The sequence below is a fragment of the Peromyscus californicus genome, unplaced genomic scaffold (genome assembly GCF_007827085.1).
Source record: "Peromyscus californicus insignis strain IS unplaced genomic scaffold, ASM782708v3 Scaffold_8__1_contigs__length_139910024, whole genome shotgun sequence".
Classification (NCBI taxonomy): domain Eukaryota; kingdom Metazoa; phylum Chordata; class Mammalia; order Rodentia; family Cricetidae; genus Peromyscus; species Peromyscus californicus.
In genome coordinates, this window is record NW_026294606.1 from 123,984,662 (window position 1) to 124,007,739 (window position 23,078).

The following is a 23,078-nucleotide window of genomic DNA, read 5'->3' on the forward strand; positions in this document are numbered from 1 at the left end:
GCTGGGGAAGATCTTCCCTGTGACTCTTGGGTCTGATCTCAAGTGTGAAGGCAGCTGCCTACACACCAGCCACAATGGGCCCCTGTTGGATCTAGCAGGTGAGCTCATCCTGAGGGAAGCCTGGGGCCGGGCAAGGTGCCACTCCCTGCCTTGAGGAGCAGCCCACAGAGATAGACTGTTGCCTCTACCCGACCCTCAGACTCTTCAGCTGGACCCACCGTGAGAGCCCTGCTCCTGCCTCTTCCCTCCTCATCCTCACTCGATGCTCCCCTCTGCATCACACTGTGGCCAGGGACCCAGTGTGCTCAGAAGTGGCCCTGAGAAGGCCCAGGAAGGACTTGGGGAGGACATCAAGCCAGAGCTTGGTGGGAAGCGGGCTAGAGGCCTGGGCTTGGGTTCTGACTGAGGCACAGGCCGGTGAGGAAACCTCTGAGTTCTGATTTTCCTGCTGGAAATTGAGGAAGGAGCTCCATTAGCAAATCATGAAATCAATGAAGTCTACCCCAGCAGCAAAATGAGCAAGGGGCAAGCGATCACAAAGGATGCTGTGGAATAGTGTGGCGGGGAAAGCTGAGGAGCGGGAATACCACAGCAGTGTCTGCAGGTGGCTCCAGGGGCAGGCTCCTGTGTTCTGTCCCCGACACCAGGAGCATCGTGGATGTAGTTTTGTAGGGCAGGTGTTTGGCCTCACACCCATGAGTCTTAATGAGGGACTATGTCATGGCATCTGTTTCTTGCTACGGGTTGCAATTTGAGATATGTGGGTTAGCTGGGCGGTGGTGGCGCATGCCTTTAATCCCAGTATTTGGAAGGCAAAGGCGGGCAGATCTCTGTGAGTTCAAGGCCAACCTGGTCTACAGAGCTAGTTCCAGGACAGCCAGGGCTACACAGAAAAACCTTGTCTTGAAACAGAAAAGAGGGTGTGGGGGGAGCTTAGACGGCCTAGAAGCACTCTTCTGTACTGTGTGCCTCAAGCATGTGGTTCCTGAGCTGAGCTGACATGCAAGTTGTGTAGTCTCTCTGGGACTCAGTTTTCTTTCCTGAGCAACAGGCTCAGCAGCCGCAGTCAGCACAGAGGCTGGTAGGGCGTGGGGCATGATGCAGGGTGAGCATTGTTGATGCTGTCAGTACAATCGTCTCCATAGAGGAGGAGGACACGCCCCTTCTCACCAATCTTTAGATGGAAGAAGGGAATGAAGGGTCCCTGGTACCTCAGTTCTGAGTCGGAGGTCCATCCAAGGAGCCTGGCTCTCTCCCTGTACTTTCACGCCCTCCAGGTTGGGGGCAGAATGAGACAGGGTCTGGGCCATAGCCAAGCCCTCCAGCTTCTGGGGAGTTAGGGCCCAGAACTCTCTCTTCTGCTTGCTACCCACTGGACTGAGCAGGAAGCCGTTTGTGCCCCTGGCTTGGGTGAAGTGGGGCCCATCTCATAAGCATTACTTTGCTTCCCTTCACTCCCTTGCTATAAAACAAAAACAAAAACCGTGCAAACTAAGTCTGTGAAGTGTTTAAAAAAAGAAAACCTAGAAATGGGGGGGAAAAAAAGCGGAAGTGGTCTGTGAAGGAAGTTGCCTGGCCAGGTAGGCCCTGCTGAGTTGGGAGCTCTGAGGACAGAAGGAAGGAGGAGAAAGGAGAGGAGCGAAGCCACCTGCCTTCCTCGGGCTGAGTACAGAGGAGCACCAGGGAGAGGGGGCCTGGAAGTCGGGCAGTTGCAGGCTAGCAGGAAAGCCAGGGTCTTGGTTGGACGTCAGGGGCAGGCTTTGTGCTTGGGAAGGCTGAAGGCACTGCTGCTCCGCCCTGCCTCCCACTCCCCTTCCCCTCCTCCCGAGGTGCAGATGGCCACATTTGCAGGTTAACTGCAGCAGCTGGAGATGCATTATTAGTTTCCTGCTGCTCCTTCATATTTGCTTGGATTTTTTTTTTTTTTAACGGCAACATAATTTACAACTGGTCCACCAGCGTCAGAGCTGGCACGTTCTAAATCCGCATCAGATTTATGTAATGCCGTTGCTTATCAGTGAATGAAGTCATAATTATTGCTTTGTACCATTAAATAGCATAAATATATAAACTGTTATACAAATTGCAGCAAACGTTCCCTCTGGGGAGCTCTAGACCAAGTTTAATGTCGTGCATTTGTCTGGGATGGCAGTTTCCGTGGTATATAATAATGTTGATAAATTTTACTGCAGCAAGTGACATTTTAAAGCATTAATTTTGGTGCTCAAAAAATTCTGAAGAATGCACAGGATGATCAGGTCGGTGCTGTGCGGACCACTGAGTGAGGCTGAGTTGCCATTGCAGGGGGATGCTTGAGAGAGCAATGGGTGGCGTGTGGCACCTCCTTGCACTCCTCTGTAGTCAAGATCACCCCCCCCTTTCAACTCCCCAAGGAAGGCAGCAGATACATTTTCCGTGGCAATGATGATAATTAATTTCAAAAAATTCAAATAGATTCCTTTCTGCCTTAAATTTGAAGTGTGCAAAGGAAAGTGGAAGGAGGGCATGGAAAATGCACAATTGGTGGGGATGGTCCTCGCAGTAACCTCCTTCCCAATTATGTAAATTCTGTGTGGGGTGAAAAAAATCCCCGTCCTAATTAGAGATGCAACACCTGGCCTCAGCCGACGCTTCAGATGCCAGGCGTGCGGCTGCATAGCCTCCTAAAGCCATTACCGGCGAGAGAGCGACTTTTGCGGGGAGCCCCAGGACGGCACGTGGCATTTACCTGGTGTGCTCTTTGGAGAGCTGGTGGCCTGTGAAGGGCTGGAGAGAAGGCTCACCTTCTGCCTTCAGGAGAAGGCATGGGAGCTTCGGGGACCCTGCTAAGACCCCTCACCACTCTGGAGCTGACCCTGAGAAATGGAGAGTATGACTCAGTCTCCCTGCCCCTTCAAAGCCTGGACCTTGGCCTGCTGGAACGTTCTTGGAGAGGCTTGACACCAGTGTTCAGTTTCGGCCCTGCATTTTCCTGACTTTTGATTTGAGAGTGAGAGAGTCCTCTGGCAAGTGACATAGCTCTTCTTGGTGACTGGGAGGCCTTAGTGTCCTCCTTTGGTGTGAGGCTGTGTTACACATCCTGGTGCCTTAGGGTTGGTTGCCTCTTGTAGCTAATTCTGTGTGTGGAAGTAGCCTAGGTCATCTGCAGATGAGAGCATTTATCCTCAGGGTGTGTGTGTGTGTGTGTGTGTGTGTGTAAGGGTGCTCTGGAATACTCTCATTGCCTACGACAGTAACTGTCACTGTCAGAGATGAAACTGTCACCAGTGCAGGTACTCAAACAATGTCTGAGCAGAGAGCCCTCTGCAATGGATATGAAGGACAATAAGAAATAAAACATGTCTATAGTTCTTGAAAGCTGAGGCCATTTGTTACCAAGCATATCCTAGCCTATCCTGACTAATATACTTCTCCTATGATTAGCTCAAAATTAATGATTTTCGGCAGTGTGCTGAGAATGCCAATTGATCCCCCCCACACACACACAAGCCCCATTATTGGCAATGAAGAAGTTAGATAATTTTCCTAAGGTTACCCAGCATACAGAAAACCAGCATGTATGTTTCCCAGTCACACCTGCCAAGCTCTGTCTTCCCTCTTGCTTTGCTTTAAAGAGTGAATTCTCCTCAACCAGGGTGGGGATTTAGGATGCAGGCCAGTAGGGACTGGAGGGGACTGCAGACAATACTCTAAAAGCCGAGCGGCTGAGCTTCCTTCTGAGCCGATCAGCTTCGGCTTTACTTCCAAGCCTGCTCATGACAGCAAAGCTTCTAGAGACACGTTTTCTGTGTGAGTGGCTCATTCCGATGTCTTGACCTTGAGTGTAAACCTTGAACTTTGCAATGAAATCCCACCTTTATTCCTTTATCTCCTGCAAGGATGTGGTAAAGTCCTTCATGGGTAAGACATGGGTAGGACATGGAGACCACCATTTAATGTCCCGGGACCTTGTCCCCTAGTGGCCAGGAGTGATGACTGGGTTTAAAGAGGGGATTGGCACCCCCCACGAAACACTTTTTTTTTTTTTTTAAATCACAGCACTTCTTGAGTGGAGAGCTATTCTTGGAAAACAGAAGTAACGATATAAGTCAATATTAAAATGGCTTCAAATGAAGTAGAGAATAGTCAGAAGGGAAAGCATGTGTGTTCTTAAAATGTACCACCCTTGTTTACTGAGTTAGAAAGCATCGATTGTGGGGCTACTGTATGCAGTGCTGGGTGGACAGCCTGTCTGCCAGTGGACTGGTTGACGTCTCCTGGAAGCAGCCTGACTCTTAATCATGCTACTTATAACACTTAGTTCTGTTTTCAGTGTTGAACTGAATTGTCCTTATTCATCTACTAATGGAAAGTCTCTTTCTCTCTCTGAAACAGGGTCTCTGTGTAGCCCTGCCTGTCCTAGAGCTCTCTATGTAGACCAGGCTAAGCCTCAAACTCACAGAGATCCGCCTGCCTCTGCCTCCCAAGTGTTGGGATTAAAGGCGTGCGCCACCACCACCTGATGCTAATGGAAATTCTTAATGATAGTAATTAGGATCTTCTGGGGGTCCAGAGCTCAGCTCCGCTGCTTGAAGTTTAGGCTGCGTCATGTGCTGTGCAGGAACACCACACTCAGACTGGCCAGAAGAGGTATCCCTAGGTCATCCAGTGTCAAGGAGTCTTGGTTGGCATCTGGTAGGCGCTGAGGAGTCCAGAAGGGCCTGTGGTCACTAATCACTAACTTTGGGGTCTAGTCTGTCTGGCACAGACAAACCCATTCACTCCCATGAGTCATTTTGCACCCAAACTTCAAAATTATCATGGAAAGCAATTTTAGAGAGTCACTGTAGCTGAGCTATGAGTCTGCCTGTGGCCACTTTTCTTGCTCAGTCTAGGGCATTGGATGGGGGTAGAGCAGGTGGCCACCCAGACCAGCACGTGGATGTCAGGGCTCGACAAGATGCCATAGGGCTCACAGGCTGCAAGCAGGGTGGACAAGACGGCAAGGGCATGCAGTGGCCAGGGTCCAGGTTGCACCGGCTGGCATGTGATAGGGTGCCCTCCTCGAGTCTGCCCTTCCCCTCCCTGGCCTCCACCATCTTGCCCTATACTCTGGAGCAGAGAAAGAGCTCTGCTCAAGAGCTGAGCCCTGGGTGGCGACTTCCACTGTCACTTGTGCCTTTTGTGGTGCTTAGAAGCTAGGTGTCACATCTATAAAACAGGACCAGCTCAGTGGTTAAGGGCACTTGCTGCTCTTGTAAAGGACCCGGGTTTAGTTCCCAACGTCCACTTGGCAGCTCACAACTATCTGTAACTCCAGTTGCAGGGTTTCTGATACCCTCTTCTGGCTTTCTTGGGTACCAGGCACATAAATGGTACACATACATATGTGCAGTAAAAACACTCATGCACATGAAATAAAAATAAATAAACCTTCGCCCGGTGGTGGCGGTGGCTCAGGTGCACACCTTTAATCCCAGCACTTGGCAGAGGCAGGTGGATCTCTGTGAGTTCGAAACCAGCCTGGTCTACAAAGTGAGTTCCAGGACAGCCAGAGCTGTTACACAGAGAAACCCTGTCTCTAAAAATCAAAATAACAATAATAATAGCAACAGCAATGATAACAATAATATCTTTATAAAATACGACTAAGTATTGTTCTTTTCCCAGAGGACTTAGAAGGCTGCAAGGAACAAAGACGGCCTGTTTCAGGGAGCCAGAAGACCACTGTGAGCTCCTTGGCCTGTGTCCTGATATCACAGAAGTTCAGAACTGAGTTCCGATGACCTTAGACAAAACTTGGCACTTAACTTGTTTAAGCAGTGTCAGTCTGTCCGTCTGTGCTATATGCTGCTGTGGGGAGCAACCATCACTGGGACCACGCTTCCCTGCAGTTCTGCTGGGCAGCTCCTGTTTACTAGAGAACCAGGGGAGCTGTGAGTCAGGAGTGTTGCACCCCATCCCTGCTTGTTATCAATGCCAGTGATGCACCTATACTCAGTGTCTGCAGGGTAGAAGAACTCCCCAGACTGTGCCTGGCAAGATGGAGGCACGCTCCTATTACCCCTGCATACCAGCATCTTCCAGCCTTCCCCAAATCCTCCTAAGATCACCCTCCTTGGGAACCCTCTCCTCACTTCTGTACCCAAACGTGTTCTCAGATAGGCCCTCCCCCAGGAAGTTGTCCATCCATCTGTCCATCCATCCATCCATCCATCCATCCATCCATCCATCCATCCACTGACTCGGTGTTCCTGTATCTATTATGTAACAGACAGATTAGGACAGTCCTCTGCAGTTGCCTCTGCCCATCATGCGCTCCGTTAAGGTCCTGGCTCCTTCCTGCCTGCTTTATGCTCATGCGATGCCTTCCACTCCCCCTCCTGCTTGGACAAGAGTGCAGACTAAAGCTCACACCCTAAGAGTACAGCATGCTAAGGCCTCAGAAGCTGAAACGTGTAGAAAGCAGACATGACACCCCCTTGCCACACCCTACACTGCCTGCCTCTGCCTTCTACTGCCTCCTGGGTAGCATCATCCTCACCTTGGGACCCCTTTTGTTACTGGAGGCAATTTAAAGATGGGACATGTGTCTGCTGCACCTGTCTCCAGGACTGCCTAGTACAGTATGCCTGTCGTTTGTTAAGTCAATGGGTGGATGGTTTGGGGTGTAGGGGTGTCGAGGAGGGGGGCTGGCTAGCTCAAAGGAGGAAGAGATGACTATGAGGCAGACAGATTTATGGGACCTGGTAACTGAAGAAAGACTGGTGGCAATTCTGATACAACAGATAACACAACAGTGGCTGATAGATTGCTCTGGTCAATGTTCATAGCTGCCTCTCCTGGTCCTCCCAGCCAGCCTGTGCCCCTGTTTTTCCAGATCTGAGATGTAGAGAGGTCCATGATTGCTCAAGGTCAGTTAGCCGGTAAGTGTCGGTCACTCTGACCTGGGTCTGTCTAGGCTGAGTCTGGAGCTGGCACTCGTACCTCACTTCCTGCTGCTTTAAGCCCTGGGCAGGACTTTCTTCAGCTGGGCCAGCTGGACATAAGCTCAGCGGGCAGTAGAGCTGAGCCGTCCTTGGCGGGCGCTGCCCCTGCCTGGCCACCCCCACCCACCTGCCAGGAGCCCCAGTCCTCCTGGGCATCACAGAGCCTTCTGTGCTCCTCTCCAAAGGACAGGGCATATTTCTTCCCAACCCTCTTAAGACCCAGCCCGCACTGGAGGCTTCATCATCATGCAAATTAGCAGGATTGGATCCGCTCCTGCGGAGGACTCCGGGGGCGGCAGAAGGACGGAGGCCAGTGAAGGGGGGGAGCACAGAGGGCTGGTGCCAGCAACATGCCACCCTGGGGAGGCTGCTGAGGATGGGGGAGAGGGCTGAGGCTGGGCCAGGCAGGCTCCCAGCACTGTTGCTGAAGACGGAACCAAGAAAGACATTCTTTTCGGATTACTCTTTGTGTATTGAGCCCTTTTATGATTCATCAGTAAGTAAATATCAGCTGAGGGGTGATTTGTTTCTAACAAGCTTATAAAATACTGGCGTCGTTTGTGGCTTGTTGGAGTGCTGATTATAAACACTCCCCCATGCCCACTCCTCCATCAAATTAGCATTCAACGAACAAACATTGGATCTTTCTATTGCTTTCTGCCCTGTCTTTGGGCGCCAGAGGGATGAGTGGGCAACAAGAAGGCATAGACCCCAGTCTGAAATATTCAGTGCCTACTTAGACTTTCAGGGATGAAGAGATGGCCCCTCACTGGGCCCTCCAAATGTGGGGACACGGGGCCCTGTGAGTCCAGCTGGTCCTCTCCCATGTCTCACTGCCAAGTTTCCTTGTGACCCAGCTTCTCCCCACCCCCATGCCTGTCATCTTCAATCTCATGGAGAACGCAGATCTGATCAGGCTGCATCTGGCCCTCAGCACTTGGAGCGGCTGCCTGCCCCCAGGGGTTCCGCCTGGACCCAGCCAGAGGCCTCTGCTGCTAAGAACATCTGAGCAGGTCATGGGGTCTGTCACATGCCAGCTCTTCACCCATGAGGGCTCACCCATCAGAACTGGCCTGCATTCCCCCTTCTTCCTGGCCTCCAGCTTTGTGGTCAGGAGTCATGTTGGTTGCATTTAGCTGTCCTGTACATGAGCCTGCAGCACCCATCCCCCAACCTTACATGTAGTACAGTCGATGCCTAACATGAGAATGCACGGAGACTTACCTTGTTAAAGCGTCATCACTGCCATGCCGAGGAACTACGGTTTGCCAAGTGCCCAGCAGGTGCCTGCCAAGCTATAGAAAGGCATACCATCACTCAGCCTGTACATCGGCCACAGTTTTCCTCATTCCACAGAGAGGGAGTTTCCCAGCCAGAAAGGGGACTTTTTTCATCACAGCGGCAGAGCCTGGATTTGAAAAGTGACCCAGCCCTCCTGACAGGTGAGAGAACACAGTCAAGGCAACAGGAGTCAAGTCAAGTCTGCCCTAACGTAGGTCTTTGTGGGCCACAGCCTGTAGTCTCTTTTAATATAATATGTTTATTAATTCTTTGAGAATTTTATACCTGTATACAATGTATTTTGATCCTATCTGCCCTGACCTCCCAGATACATACCCAAGAACCCCTCCCAACTTCATGCCTTTTTTTTTAAAAAAATAATGCACTGCATCCAACTTGTGGTACCCATATACCACTCACTGTAGCATCGTAGACCTACCTGGTGTCACATCCTTAATGAAAATAGACTCACTTTTCTCTAGCAGCCGTCAACTGTCAAAAACTCTTGAGCTAGCAGTGGGGGGGGGGGCTTGTGAGCCCCTACCTCCCCCGTGCTGGCTGGTTTGATCCTGTGAAGGTCTTATGCACACAGCCACAGCTGCTGTCGGTTCATGAGTATAGTGGTCCTGTCATGTCCAGACAGCCACAGCTGCTGTCGGTTCATGAGTATAGTGGTCCTGTCGTCATGTCCAGACAGCCACAGCTGCTGTCAGTTCATGAGTATAGTGGTCCTGTCGTCATGTCCAGACAGCCACAGCTGCTGTCGGTTCATGAATATAGTGATCCTGTCGTCATGTCCAGACAGCCACAGCTGCTGTCAGTTCATGAGTATAGTGGTCCTGTCGTCATGTCCAGACAGCCACAGCTGCTGTCGGTTCATGAGTATAGTGGTCCTGTCCTGTCCAGACAGCCACAGCTGCTGTCGGTTCATGAGTATAGTGGTCCTGTCAAGACAAGGTCTCACTGTGTAGTGCTGACTGTCCTGGAAACTCACTCTGTAGACCAGACCAGGCTGGACTTGAACTCACAGAGATTGCCTGCCTCTGCCTTCCAAGTGCTGGGATTGAAGACATGTGCCACTAAGCTCAACTTGAGCTCAATTTTTAAAATTAAAAAACGTTAATTCTATTTTATTACAAAAGCTATTTGCTCTCATTACAGAAAAGCTGGACAGTGCAGCCAGGCAGCACTGAGTGTCCTGCTGTTTGCAGGTGATCCCTTGGTTTCTTCCTGCGACCCTAACAGTTTTCTCTTACCACCCCACAAACCCAGATAGTACTGTCGGGAGGGTATGCTTACGACCACTGCTGGAGGCACTGCTGTTTAGAGAAGGTGCTTGTTTGAGTGGGCAGGACCATGGACAGGTACTAAAGACTGTTTACCCTGGAGAAACACACACACACACACACACACACACACACACACACACACACACACACACACATCACCATACGCCACCCTCCCACCCCTCCAGCAGGCTCCGATCTCTGATTGAGTGTTGCTTGTGCTGGCTATCACTGCAAGAGCAAGAGTGTAGGCTAGTCTTTCCTCTGAATGTACCCTGGTACAGAGAGTGGCTTCTTAGTTCCCGTGTCTGGCTGAGGACAGGAAGTATTCCCAGGAGGAAGTATAGAAGCCCAGCTCTAGACATCTTTCAGATGGCTGCGAGGGCTTATGGAAAGGCAGGGAGAGGTTCTGGGTTATATGCTGGGCTAAAGACCACTTGGACTTGTATTTCGTCTTGGATGCTGATCTTGTGGGTATATGCCTAGTCTCCATAAGGCTTACAGGATCTCTGCCCTTCTGAGCCCGGGGCGGGGAGAGGAAGGTTTCTTCCAGAGCTCCACTCAGGGGACTTACACACTGGAGGCACAAAAAGTCTCGGTTTTTGGACTTGCTAGGACCTGGCTTGAGGAGTTCCAAGGCTTTGCTAAGGCCCATCCTCTGTAGGATCAGAATGGTTAAAGCATGCAGTAAAGGCAGGGAAATCATCACTGAGTGTCTTCTTTCCCTAGGAACCTGGGCTCACCACAAAAGGATGGGGAGCTGTATTTGCTGTAGTGAGAGATGCTGTAGTGGAAAAGTTTACTTTGCCAGACTTCAGAATGGCTCCTCAAATGTGCTACCAGGCTCTCACGTGCATGTGTGCTCTGTGTGTGTGTGTGTGTGTGTGTGTGTGTGTGTGTGTGTGTGTGCGCGCACGCGCGTGTGTGTAATGTCTAGTGGGAAGGATTTCTACCATCCTTCCAGCAAGCAAGCCTTTGGCAGCCCCAGGACTCTGGTTCATCATGATAGGCCTCGACTGTTCCACCTGCCCTCGGAGTGTCCGTGGGGTCCCTGCCCTGAGTCTCAAGGCTGAATGTAGCATATAGGAAGGGTCAAGGGGCTGGTGTGTGCCTGTCCGGGCTGCTGGGCCACTCTAGGCCTCTGCATCTCTGAGAGCCCTGGTTTGGGATATTTTTTCTCGGAGGGTTTTTGCCTATGTTCTTTGGCTTGGCCTTTCAGACTTTTCTTTCTCAGCACGCTTGATGTGGTAGAGAGGGTCTCATTGACTTCCGACACCCCTGTGTGTCCTGCATTACTGCTGTCGTCAGTAGTTAGTGTAACAATGTTGATAATACTTGCTATAACCTGCAGGTGCACACAATGGTCTTATGAGGCAGGGAGGATGCCAGTCTCTGGTTGCTGCCCCCAGCCTGGAGCCCTCAACTTGTGGGTGGCAGTTGGCACTTGAGCTCTGAATACTGTGCTTGCCTGGGAAGTGTCAGCCGAATGTAGCAAGTAAGCAGAAGACAGCCAAGACCAGCTAAGAGCAGCACACTGGCTGGGGCATGACTCTTGGGAAGACTCGGCCTTGCTAGTCATTGTGTGTGGTGCCCGGACCATACAGCAAGGCTGGCACCTCCGCATGTCAAGTGGCATCTGAAAGGGTGTGGGGTGCCACCATGGCTCATGTGCTGTAGGGCTGATCCATCCCCAGAGCCATGAGATATGGCAAGAGTGAGTCAGCAGCTAATCACTCTAACCCGGCCTTTATTGAACATCTTCTGTGTGTCTACCCGGGGCTTATAAAGACTTGAATTTGTTAGCCCGGGTTGTTTAGGTTGCAAGTGACAGGAAGTTAAGTAAACATAGACAGAGAATGCTTTTATTCGTTGTAACAGGTCAGCTAGCTTTGTGTACAGTAGACATCTCTTAGACACTTGAGGTTAGGAGGACAGAGACACAGCCTAAGAGCTTGCTTGAGCTGTAAGCCTGATTGAGGGCCTCTTATCAGAGCGAGGAAGGCGGGGCCGGGTGGGTGGGTATTGGCTAGGTGAGGCCTGGGCTTTCTGGCAGAAGACGTAACTTTGTGATGAGCAGAATGGAGTAACTCCACGTTCTCAAGAGTATGCAGTAGAGCTGGAAAGAGTGTCTGGTCGGCCTGTGCTGCACAGACTGGTGTGGGGGAGCCTGGAGCAGCTGTGGAGAGATGAGCCAGGTGGACAGAACCAAGATGCAGAGTCAGATGGTGGAGGTGATTTTTTTTCTCTTTCCCTTTACAAGGTTTCTCTGTGTAGTCCTGACTGTCCTGGAACTCACTCTGTAGACCAGGCTGGCCTTGAAATCCACCTGCTTCTGCCTCTCAGTTGCTGGGACTAAAGGCATGCACCGCAACACTCAGCTTTTTTTTTTCCTTTTTGAAAGGAATCTAGAAAAATGCCCTTTCTGAAAAGGAAAAGACACTATGAACGCCAGAGATATATGGGGTTTGGAGGTGGGGTGTCCATCTTACCACAGTGGGAGACCTGATCTTGTTCACATCTTATCCCAGCCTGTTGAGCTGGCTTGAGCAGCAGGGACTACCTGTATGTTTTCCACCCTGATCTCTAGCTACTCAGCAGGGAACCTGCTTCCCTCCTTCTGGTATACTCTGTCACCTGTCCCCTGCCTTTCTGGGCTAGGGGCGGCCAGCGCTATTGCTCCGAACTGCCTCATCCTGGTCAGTCGGCTCATCAAAGACCCTAGCCCCAGCACCTGCAGGGCAGATGGCAGCTCAGCCGGGGCCAGCCGCAGAACCGCAGGGCTCTAAACTGTCTGGGGGCTGCCACCAAAGCATCCTGAGGAAGTGCCTGGAATCTCCCAGCTCCAGAGCGGAACAGATCAAGCGATAATGTGACCTGGAGCTAATGTGGCTCTCTCTTACCACTGTCCTGTGCCTACTGAAGGAAGAAGTCCAGGCATGGCACTAGGCTTGCCCTGGAGATGGGGACACAGATGAGAAGTGGGGATCAGTGGACAGGAGAGTATGGTCCTAAGAATCCCTTAGAGGCCTGCATACCTTGGGGCACCACGCCTTCTTGTCTGTGTGGCTTTTCCATTAAACCAAAGGCAGAAGACCTCCCCACCCCCACCCCGCCCCAACACCCTGGACTCATGTGACTTCTTGGAGGAAGTGTCATCCATGTGCGTGTGTTTGTTCACTTATTTCATGTCACCTTCAAGTTTCTAGTATGGGCTTTTCTTCTCACTGAACTCGGGTTCGAGCAAAAACAAAACAACAAAAAAACCCCTACTTCTTTGAGATTGAGGTTGCACAAGCCGCACTAGGCTGCTGCATGGAACCCTACAGTCAGACTGGGAAGCACATGTGTGCATTCCTTGGTCCACTTAAAAGGTGCACTCCTCAGATTGGTCCCTCACTTTTGGCTCTGACGTTCGGCAGGTATCTTCTGGTTGCTGACCTTCCTGCTGTGCCCATGGAGATGCTGTGGCCAGGACATGATAAAGACAGGTTCCATGGTGGACTGGCTTGTGGGCTTCTAGAACAACTGTATGTTTTGGATCCATCATATAGTGTCTTGTCTATCAGGCTCTGGATCCCACCCCTTAGAGAAACCACATCGAGGGTTTCCACATTCACCAGATTCTTACCTGTCCTGAACAAGGTGGCAGTGTGATTATGAAGGTAGAGTTTAAGTTGAGGGTCAGAGACATTCCCATGTAAGCAGGTCTATAGAAGGCCATCACAAACAGTGACAGCAAGCCAGAGGGTGGGTCTCCATTCTCACGGACAGCCTGATTCCTGGTCACCCTGATTCAGGCTTCCAAATCTGCAGTGATATGAAGCCACGTGGGTTCATCGGAAACCATACTTGGAATTGTTAGTTTCCTATTCCTGGTTAGACACACCTGATAGGAAACCACTTGGAGATGCTGAGTGGCCACACAGAGTCAGGGTGGCAAACAGCAGAGGCCTCAGTGGGGCCCTGCTGAAGTATGCCCATCGCCTTTTGAGCCCATACTCCACTGATGGTGGATTTGGCTGGCTGTGGCCCGCTCTAAGTTGAGGTGTGCTGTGCTTTGAAGCACATGCATGGACTTTAGTTCAGCTCAGTGAACCCAGATTTAAGCAGGGTTCTTGGGGGTCCAGCCATTCCTCACCATGCCACATCCTGACACTGTGCTGTCCTCAGAAATTGTTTGCAGGGATGCACTGTTCTGACTGGAGCTGGTAGCCCCACTGACTGCTGAGTCCTTAAAACCTGACTGAGGAACTGAGGTTTTGATTTTAACTACAGTTAATTCAAAATTGAATTGCCAAGGATGGCCAGGAACTACCATATTGGGCAGTACAGATCTGGAAGATGCCTTTTCTTTTTTCTTTTTTTTTTTTTTTGGTTTTTCGAGACAGGGTTTCTTTGTGTAGCTTTGCGCCTTTCCTGGAACTCGCTTTGGAGACCAGGCTGGTCTTGAACTCACAGAGATCTGCCTGCCTCTGCCTCCCGAGTGCTGGGATTAAAGTTGTGCACCACCACCACCCGGCTTCTTTTCTTTTTTTAAGAAAAAGAATTTTCAAGAGAAATTAACCATCACTTTCTGTCCTGATTTTTTTTTTCTACTGAGGGTTGGCATGTTCCATGGACAATTAAAGGCTTAAGAGACCTTGAGGAAGTGAACTGTAGGTTCCAAGCTGTCTGAGCACCAGGATTTCTTACTCTAGGTCCTACTGAGTGCAAGGACTATTCTGCCTCTGACCTTGGGAAGACCAATGCAGGTGTGGCTCCTTCTCCTACCACCATGTGTGTGTGTGTGTGTCTGTGTCCCTGTGAGCCGCTGCCTGGCCTTTTCTTTTTTTTTCTTTTCTTTTTGATGCTATACTGTCGCTCATTTCAAGTGATGATTTTGGTAGGGACAGAAAGCGATGCTGGCAGTAGAGAAAACCCTTGAAGCAGGGGTAATTCGCGTGTCCTCGGCAGGGTCGGTGACAATGAGGGCTTTGGAGCCTGCCTGTCACGTTAATTGTATATTATTAGAGGCCATTAATCTGAGGATTATTAACAAGATGGAGTCTTAGGCAGTTGCCTTGCTGTGGAAAACTAATCTAAGATCAGCGATGTGCTGAAGGAGGCTAAGTTACTTGCGCCCAGGCAGCCGAGACAGCCAAGGCAGGGGGTGTGGAATCTTTGATTTCTCGGGTATTCGTCTCCAGTGTGGCAGACAGAAGGGTGTGGTTGTGAGGAGGGCTGGGGACCAGCTCCTTTTCGATATATTTCAAATCCTCTAAAGTTGCAAATCCCAGAGGTTTGGAGGTAAAGGGAGTTTCTTTCAAATTTAGTTTTCTTGTGGTGCTGGGCATTGAACCTAAGATCTCAGTGTGCTAGGCAAGTACTCTGCTACTGAGCTGCATGCCAGCCTCCCAGAAGTCTCAGCTGCTTAAAACCCCAGTACTTGTGCCTCGTTGTTACTGTTGAAGGCATCACCTTCTCCTGTCTGAGCGCTGATGATGAGGGCTTGTCCACTCTTCCTCTTTCCACTCAGAAGGTACCAGAGATAAGTTGCCTTCTATCCCTTGGTGACATTTCTTTTACAGGCAACCTGTCGTCATGTCCTGGAGGTTACACCCTATGCAGAGAGCTAGAGGTTGGTGCTTCTGTCATTGTCCCCAGTGGGGATGCTGCAAGACCCCCCCCCCCAGCTGTGTCCCACCCAAGCCACTCCAGCCTTTGACTGGGGTTTTGGGGCTTTCCAAGTTAGGGAGCTGCTTACACTGGCCCAGCTGCAGAGGTGCTGGCTGAGGCCAGGGCACAGGGGCACACCTGGACCTGAGCCAGACTCCCCTTTCCACACTTCTTTGACCTCCAAGGAAGGAAGTCCCACTGGGTTTTGAGAGAGAAGAAGGGGCTGGGAGATGGTTCAGCAGGTAAATGTGCTCGATGCTTGAGTTTGATCCCCGAAACAGTTGTTTCACAAAAGTCAGGTATGGGCTTGGAGAGACGGACGGTAAGAGCATTGGCAGCAGAGGTCCTGAGTTCAATTCCCAGAACCACATGGTGGCTCACGGCCATCTGTCATGGGATCTGCTGCCCTCTTCTAGCGTGCAGGTAGAACACCATATACATAAAGTAAATAAATCGTTTTTTTAAAAAGTCAGGTGTGGAGAGATATTGAAGTGCATCTCTTATTGCAAAGTGTTAGCCTGGGGTACCCAACACGGCGACATAAGTAAAACAGACCCTGCCTTAACAAGGTGGAAGCAGAGACCCAACTCCCGAGAAGCTGTCTTGACCTCTGTGTGAGTGCACCCACACTCTCACACACACATGCACGCACAACATGCATAAACATGTATTTATGAAAGAGCAATAGGGGGTACCACAAAGAAACAAGAGAGCCTGGTCCCAGGAGCCTCAGCAGGAGAGGCGCAGTGAAAGCTGCTGCGGGCCTCCAGCCGTGACTCCTAGTTGAGTGAAAGGACTTGGGATCCGCACAGGTGAGCACATATGTGGGGGCGGTACGGAGGTGGATGCAGGGGGACAAGGAAGCTGATGTGAACTCTTTAAAGGAATGGCAGATCTGGCGCCTGCACCTACCGGCTGCAGGACGCGAGGGCAATGCCCTGGGTGGTGTGGGCAGGAAAGCAGTGAGCCACAGGCCTTGTGTTCTGGAAGGTGCTCAGGGCTCTGTTGTTCCAGTTTTGACCACCGGGGTTTCTACACGGTGCACAACAGTTTCTGTGCCTGTGGCCTTTCCCTCTCCCCTCAACTCTCACTCTCATGCAGCCCCAGGAAGCAGACTCCATGTTCAGAAAGTGCTTGGTGCCAGGCTGTGATGGCGCACACCTTTAATCCCAGCCCTGGGAGGCAGAGGCAGGAGGATCTCTGAGTTCGAGGCCAGTCTGGTCTATAAAGCGAGGTCTACCAAGGACAGCCAGAGCTGTTTACACAGAGAAAACCTGTCTGGAAAAACAAACAAACAAACAGACAGACAGACAGAAAAGTGCTTGGTTTGCTGTTATCCTGTGGTCTGCAGCAGAGCCAGGACCGCCTTCATGCTGGACAGCCTCAGACTCGGTCCTTTACCTCTTTGAAGAGGCACATGCCAGGTGAAGTGGTGGGCTGTCCCATTGGCTGGGATTGGAAGGAATTCACTCTAGCTTTGCTGACCTCTGGCTAAGATCTGACCCCTGAACTGGCTCTTGGAAACACTCAGTCAATGAAGCCATCTGGAGTCTTTCGATTTTCAGTTTTGGGGGAGGTAAAAGCAAAGAACTTGTAACTTAGGAGAGCAACATCCTAGAGACCAGATTGGCCATATGGTTGATCTTGCCCTGGAATCCCAGGTGAGCGTGTGGGTAGCCGAGCCAGCCAATTTAGCCTTTCCTGAGGTGTGAGACTGTCCTCTGCCAACCCAGCCCCAGGGTTGGCCTCAGTTACGGAGAAGCGTGCACACCTGCCCCACACCTCAGCCTCACAGCCTAGAACAAGCCTCTGGTACAGCAGAGTCAGGAGGGGACCCTTCCAGGCTCCCACAGTGCTCCCACACAGCAGAGAGCAGGGAGTCAGGAGGGGACCCTTCCAGGCTCCCACAGTGCTCCCACACAGCAGACAGCAGGGAGTCAGGAGGGGACCCTTCCAGGCCCCCACAGTGCTCCCACACAGCAGACAGCAGGAGGCCTGCAGAGCCCACTTGCTTAGTGACCTTGGCTAATCATCGACAGGCAGGAAGGCCCAGGATGGACTAGGAGAAAGCCAGGGACTGTGGGGAGAGGCTGACAGCTCCTCCCACATACATGGGGCCTGTCCATGACAATGGCTACATCCTGCTGAGGGAAAAATATGCTTCCTTCTTCCTAAAATCCCACAGCCTCCACGTATACTGGCGCGTTGTCGTTGACTCATTATGGCCTCGGCCTCCCTGTCTAAGGGGATGGGGTGTGTGTGAGTGGGTACCTGGGTAAATAAGTATAAATAGTTTTCCTTCTGATATGTGACCGGATTATTTTCCAGTTGATTTCAAGCCTTGGCCCCAAGTGGCCCACAGATCAAAAAAAGATAAGGGTCAGTTACAAGGTTGAGCTCATTCTCCGTTGCCATAGCAACTGACCTCAGGCAACCCTCCAAGGACTACACCCAGCTCCCCAGGTGATATTTTTACTGTCCACGCCATCAATCCCAGGCCTTTCAAAACTCAGACTGCCTAATTGTCAGGGCTCTGTTTTGAAGAGGCTCTGGGTCCCTGTGGGGCCCCAGTTCAGGCTGCCAGAGCTCATTTATAGGCCCTCCTGAAATATCGGGGGACTGTGTGATGATGGGTCCCTCCTGGCCAGACAGGCCTAGAAAAGTACCCCTGGGGAAGATGAGGGGTACAGCCCATCCTCCAGGCTTAATTAGGAAACTGTGAACCCAAGGTGGGGGTGGCAGTGACGGTGGCCGTGAGACCTTCAAGTAGCCACCGAGTCTTGCTGGTATGGGGCACATAGCACCAAGCACTGGGGTGGGGTATTGGTGATGCTGGGCTGTGGGGGGCAGAGGTCACCTGCACATGGGGTTTCCAGGATCTCTCCCTGCAGCAAATGGTTTCCCACATCAGCGGGTGCAGCTTTAGAGGGCTGTGCCCTGGGTTCCGGTCAGCAGTCTCCAGACCATATCGACGGTTATCAAATTTCAGTACAAGCTGCAAACACCAGAGCACTCTGGAAATCATCTTCTGCTTGGGTCTGAAGCTGAGCTTCAGATTCTGTTCCCAGAGGTTAGGGGTACGTGATCTGGGGGAGGCCTGTCCTAGGAGCTGCCAGGGCCCAGCTCACCTCTGTGTGCCCTCTAGCTCCTCCCCTTGGTCTTTTCACCATCTCTCGTCACCACCCCACCCCAGCACCCCCAGGGCGGTGTGTACTCAGACTCGCCTGCCCTCTTGTCTTCTGCCCAGGGACCTCTGTTCCTGGCTGGCAACAAAGGACTCACTCCCATTAGCCACTTTCTATTTCCTGTTCTAGTCTGCTTTTCCTGGGAGGTGTGGGGGAGGGTGTTCTCTCCTGGGTCTCCCCGCGGCACACACTTCCTGCCTCCTCATTTGCTTATGGGACTGAAGCACCCTGTCCTTCCCTTACTCCATGGGTGGAGGTTTGGGGGTGTGTCTGGGCCTGGGCTGGGGACCTTAGGACTTTCTTTTGACCCACTGTTGTGGGCAGGCTGTGGGCTCATGCCTGACACAGTGGAGTAGGCCCACGGGGCTCTTCTTTGGTAACTAACTAATGGCTTCAGGGACCACATTCCCTTGCATTTCCTCCACTTGCAGCAATCCTGTTCCAAAGATGACTCCACGGTGGGCGCCATCCCACATTGTCACTGTCCTTCCCTCACTTGGGGAAGTCCCCAGCTCTCTTGCCAACCCTGAGTTAGTGCTGGCAAGGGGCCCAGCTGACTCAAACATGGAAACTGGTGCCCTTGTTGCCTCCCTTTTGCCTGCCCCGCTCAACCCTCCTTGTAAGTAGCCGTAAACACCCAGCATCCAGGGTGAGGGTCAAGGCCATGCTGAGCTCGCCTGAAATGGGCCCCTTTGCCTGGCACCCTCCTCCAGTTAGAGTTTTGAGGATGCAGCTTGTTGCAGTGACCCGTGGTTCACTGCTTATCTGGGTGACAGGACACCCCCTTGGCTGTCCCAGGCACTGGAGGGCAAGTGTGTGGCCTTCACCTCCTTTTGTCCGGAGTCTGAGTGTCACTGTCAGCTTGCCACAAAAAAATTATTAAGGGGGGGCTGGAGAGATGGCCCATTGGTTAACAGCACTGACTGTTCTTCCGGAGGACCCAGGTTCAATTCCCAGCACCCACATGGCAGCTCACAACTGTCTGTAACTGCAGTTCCAGGGGACCCGACACCCTCACACAGACATACACGCAGACAAGACACCAATGCATGTAAAAAAAAAAAAAAATGATTAAAGAACACAGAGTGGCTGGCTGTGGTCATCACGTCTTGTGTCTTTATCTTATGCTTTCTAAGGCTAGTGTGGACTCTGAGAAGAGGAAGAGTACACGTCCTATGGAGTCCTTGGACCCTCATTTCTCTCAAGGCCCCTCTCCTCTTGGGTCAGTTGAGAGAGCCAAGAAACAGCTGTGCTTCTGAGATGATCCAAAGATAATAAGAGAGCAGTGTGGTTGGGAGTGCCCACAGGCATGTGACAGCATTTCCCAGCGCCTTCTCTGATTTTCCAGGCATTGTATGCGTTGTTTCTGGATGACCTGTGGCAGCCGCAGACTGTCAGGCACCCCACCTACCCACCCAACCCTGCGACCCAGCATCCTGGCAGACAGCCTTGTGGTGGTAGTGAGCACCCCGAGATGGGGAAGGTGAAGGAAGGGGGACAGACTGCCCTGGTTTAGTGAGAGGTGTCTCCTGAGGCCTCTTCAAGGAGGTCTACCTGAATGCCGTGAGAAGTGGAGGTTATGGATGTTTGGGAAGAGCTTCAAGAAGGGCAGAAGTCCTGTGGTAGAAGCCATCTGCTTGCCAGCCTTGCAGAACCCCTGTGAGTATTCTTCCTGACTTCTAGCAGGAACGTAAGCACGAAGAGGTTAAGTGAATTGCCCAAATATGAATAGTAAATGATGGAGGCACTGAGGCTCAACCCCACATGTCTCTAGTTCAGACTTGCATGTCCTTTATTGTCACTTCCTGAGTATAAGTGACTAGTTGTGCCTCCCATTGACACAAGGTAGCAGTCACCAATCCCCTTTCTAAACAGGGACACACATTAACGATGATGACAATAGCTTCCCCCTTAGAGTCTCTGCCAACAACTCCAGATCAGGCAATACGTCTGGAGCGGTTCTGCTCAGCTCAGTGGAGTCCAGGAACAATGCCCTGTCCACTCCCTCCACAGCCTGCTGCTTCTCCCTCCCAGGCAGCAAATTATGGCCTCGGAGTGTGTGCTTGGCCTGCCTTTGACATCAGCGGGACCCACTGGAGTCTCACCTTCAGGGTTCTGATAATCGGCTCTCTCTCCTCCTAGCCTCCCCCAAGACCTGTATGGAAATAAGTATGTGTCTGCCACGGATCAAATGCTTTTGGAGACAAAAGTCAGTGCCGGGGACATTACAGGGAGCTATCATCTCTGCACGGTGCTCTTCCACAAAGCCCTCGGCTCCTCTTTTGGGTGACACAGTTTCAGCCTGAAAGGTTCCAGTGAGCTGACTTGGTTTTAAGCAAAAGCACATCCTATTATTTTTTTGAGAAATGAAGTGTAAAATTAACACTTATTATTCCTGAGCAAAGGAGAGGAAAAAGAAAAACAGGGGCTCTGGAAGCTTCATGCTTGCTGACTTGTTTGTCTGGCACATTGTGACTTTATTTATTTATTTGTTTGTTTGTTTGTTTGTTTGTTTAACCGTCTTAGAGGCAGGCTCTTGCTATGTAGCACCAGCTGGCCTTGAACTCAGTATGTAGCCCAGGGTGGCCTTGACCTCTCAGCAGTCCTCCTGAGTGCTGGAATTCAGGTGTATGCCACCATGCCCGGCTTATTTTCACTTTAAAAAAAAATTATACAAAATCAATAGATTCCCTGTGCCAGCATGACTCACAGGGAGCCGGAGTCTGCCGATCTGAATTTCAGGGCGAGATCTGCATTTCACTTTACAAACGAGCGGGGCTGTGTGACTCACTTGAGGTGTGCAGGTCTCTCTTATGGATGCCTGTCATGTGCTATAAAAAAAGAATAGGGAGGATGGAAGTGATCGCGAGTCTTACCTCAGAGTCCCCCAGCTCCCACACTGGGGCGGAGCGGCCCGAGAGCTCCCAGACAGCTTTGTCATTCTGCTCCGAGGTGTGGTAAGCTCCGTGCAATCTTATATAATTCAGAAAAGTGATTCTCAGAGGATGCCACTGTCTTGGGACAGAAGGAGAGGCTGTTGGAGCCTGGGGGTGAGAGAGATGGCGGCAGGGTGTACTGGGTTTGCTGACAGTGGGTCATACGCACCACGCTTGCCAGCCAGCGGCGGCGTTTGTCACACTAACTAGGACAGTCCCTCACCGCCTCCTGGCCCTCCCCCATTTCCGGGCTGGCTTTCTAGGCAGAGGTGCACTTGATGGGCACCCCAGGGAGTGCAGCCCACCCTGCCGTAGGGAGGAGCCCGGTTTGTGAAGACGAGCAAATCAAAGGCCGTGCTGAGGGGAAGACATTCCTAGGTCTGCGGGATCCCCCAGGCTCTTTGTCCCCTCACACTTGGACTTTCTGCGTGTGTTATTCCCCTCTTCCCCAGGTCTGACTCTTTTAAGCACTTGGGGGAGATAGAGGAAAGGGTCCCAGACAGGCGTTGTCTGTCTACTGGGCTTTTGATCTAATTAGCCGGGAACCTCACTTTGACACAGGTTTGGGCTGTGATTTGTCAGCCGTTTAGGCCCCCGCAAGCGGCTGGCGGCTCAGGGCCGCCTGACTGTGCACATATTTATGAACGCGAGGGTGCTGGGCGGAGCTGCCTCTGTGAATCAGAGGGGAGCAGCTGATGAATTGCTCGGCGCTCACGAAACGGAAAGTGACTGTCAGACATGATTTCTCTGATTTATAAGTTGCAGGAGCCTTCTTTGTCCTCGCGGTGTTTGTATATCAGACAGCCCCAGCCCCATTCACAGGCGAGTGGTGAAAGGCTCTGTTTGGAGTCAGAGCCCTCAGCCATCACTCATCCCTGCTGCAGAGCCAGCTCTAGCCAGACAGGGGCAGAGGCCCAGCTGGGCGCCTCTCCTCAGGACTGCTTCCTGAGCCCTGCTCTAGGTGGCCTGTGTGTTGGGAGCTGCAGGACAGCCAGGCAGCATCCTTGCCCAGTCATCCTTGCCCACAGGTGCTGGGACTGGAAAGTCTGGGGTTCCGGAGCAGTGTGAGAGGGTGAGGTGGGGGGGTGGGAGTGGGCCGCACACGTGTGATAAGCTTTGTATCCTGCACAGAGCAACACCCCAATCTTAGCAAGTGACCTCATTCTCTGAACCCGTTTCTTCTTCCTGGAAATCCATTTCCTAGTCAGCCGCACTGCTTCTGAGACTCCGCTGTTGGAAAGCTCTGCGGAAACCTCTCACAGCTGTGGCTCTTACCCCGGCCTCAGTCGTGAACAGAGCCGCCGCCGTCCGCCTTGCCATAGGAGAGCCGTACAGAAGGGTGGTTCTCATCCACTCTTGCGTGCATTCATTCATCCATACACCAGGCTCTGAGAAGCATTGTTGGTGTAGTGGGGAGGAGTGCAGGGCATGTTGGGGGGTCTTTAGAGGCAGCCCCCACACTGGAAGTCATCGCTAATTACAATGAGTATCTCCCCTGGGAAGTGGAGGAGGTGCGTGGGGCCTTTGTGGCAAGCGTGCTGAGCCTGCCCCACGTCCCCAAACTTGTCAATGAGTCTCTTTTCCACTAGTGTGGAGGGAAGATCTGCTCGCATTTCTGCCGGGTGCACGTGGCCTAGTTGCTGGGGCTCCGGGGACACGACAAAAACCCGGCAGATTCCAGCCACTGGGCTATGTGGGGCAGGCCCACCTGCACATAACGAGTGAGCAGCTCAGCGGTGGGGGTGCCCAGGGTGTGGGGGATGAGCT

The 23,078-nt window shown here is 51.8% G+C and overlaps 1 protein-coding gene across 5 annotated transcripts in view; it reads left to right on the top strand.

Moving 5' to 3' along the window:
- Nucleotides 1–23,078, top strand: part of Znf423 (zinc finger protein 423) — a 304,941-nt gene that overhangs the window by 253,687 nt on the left and 28,176 nt on the right. The window lies entirely within an intron of this gene.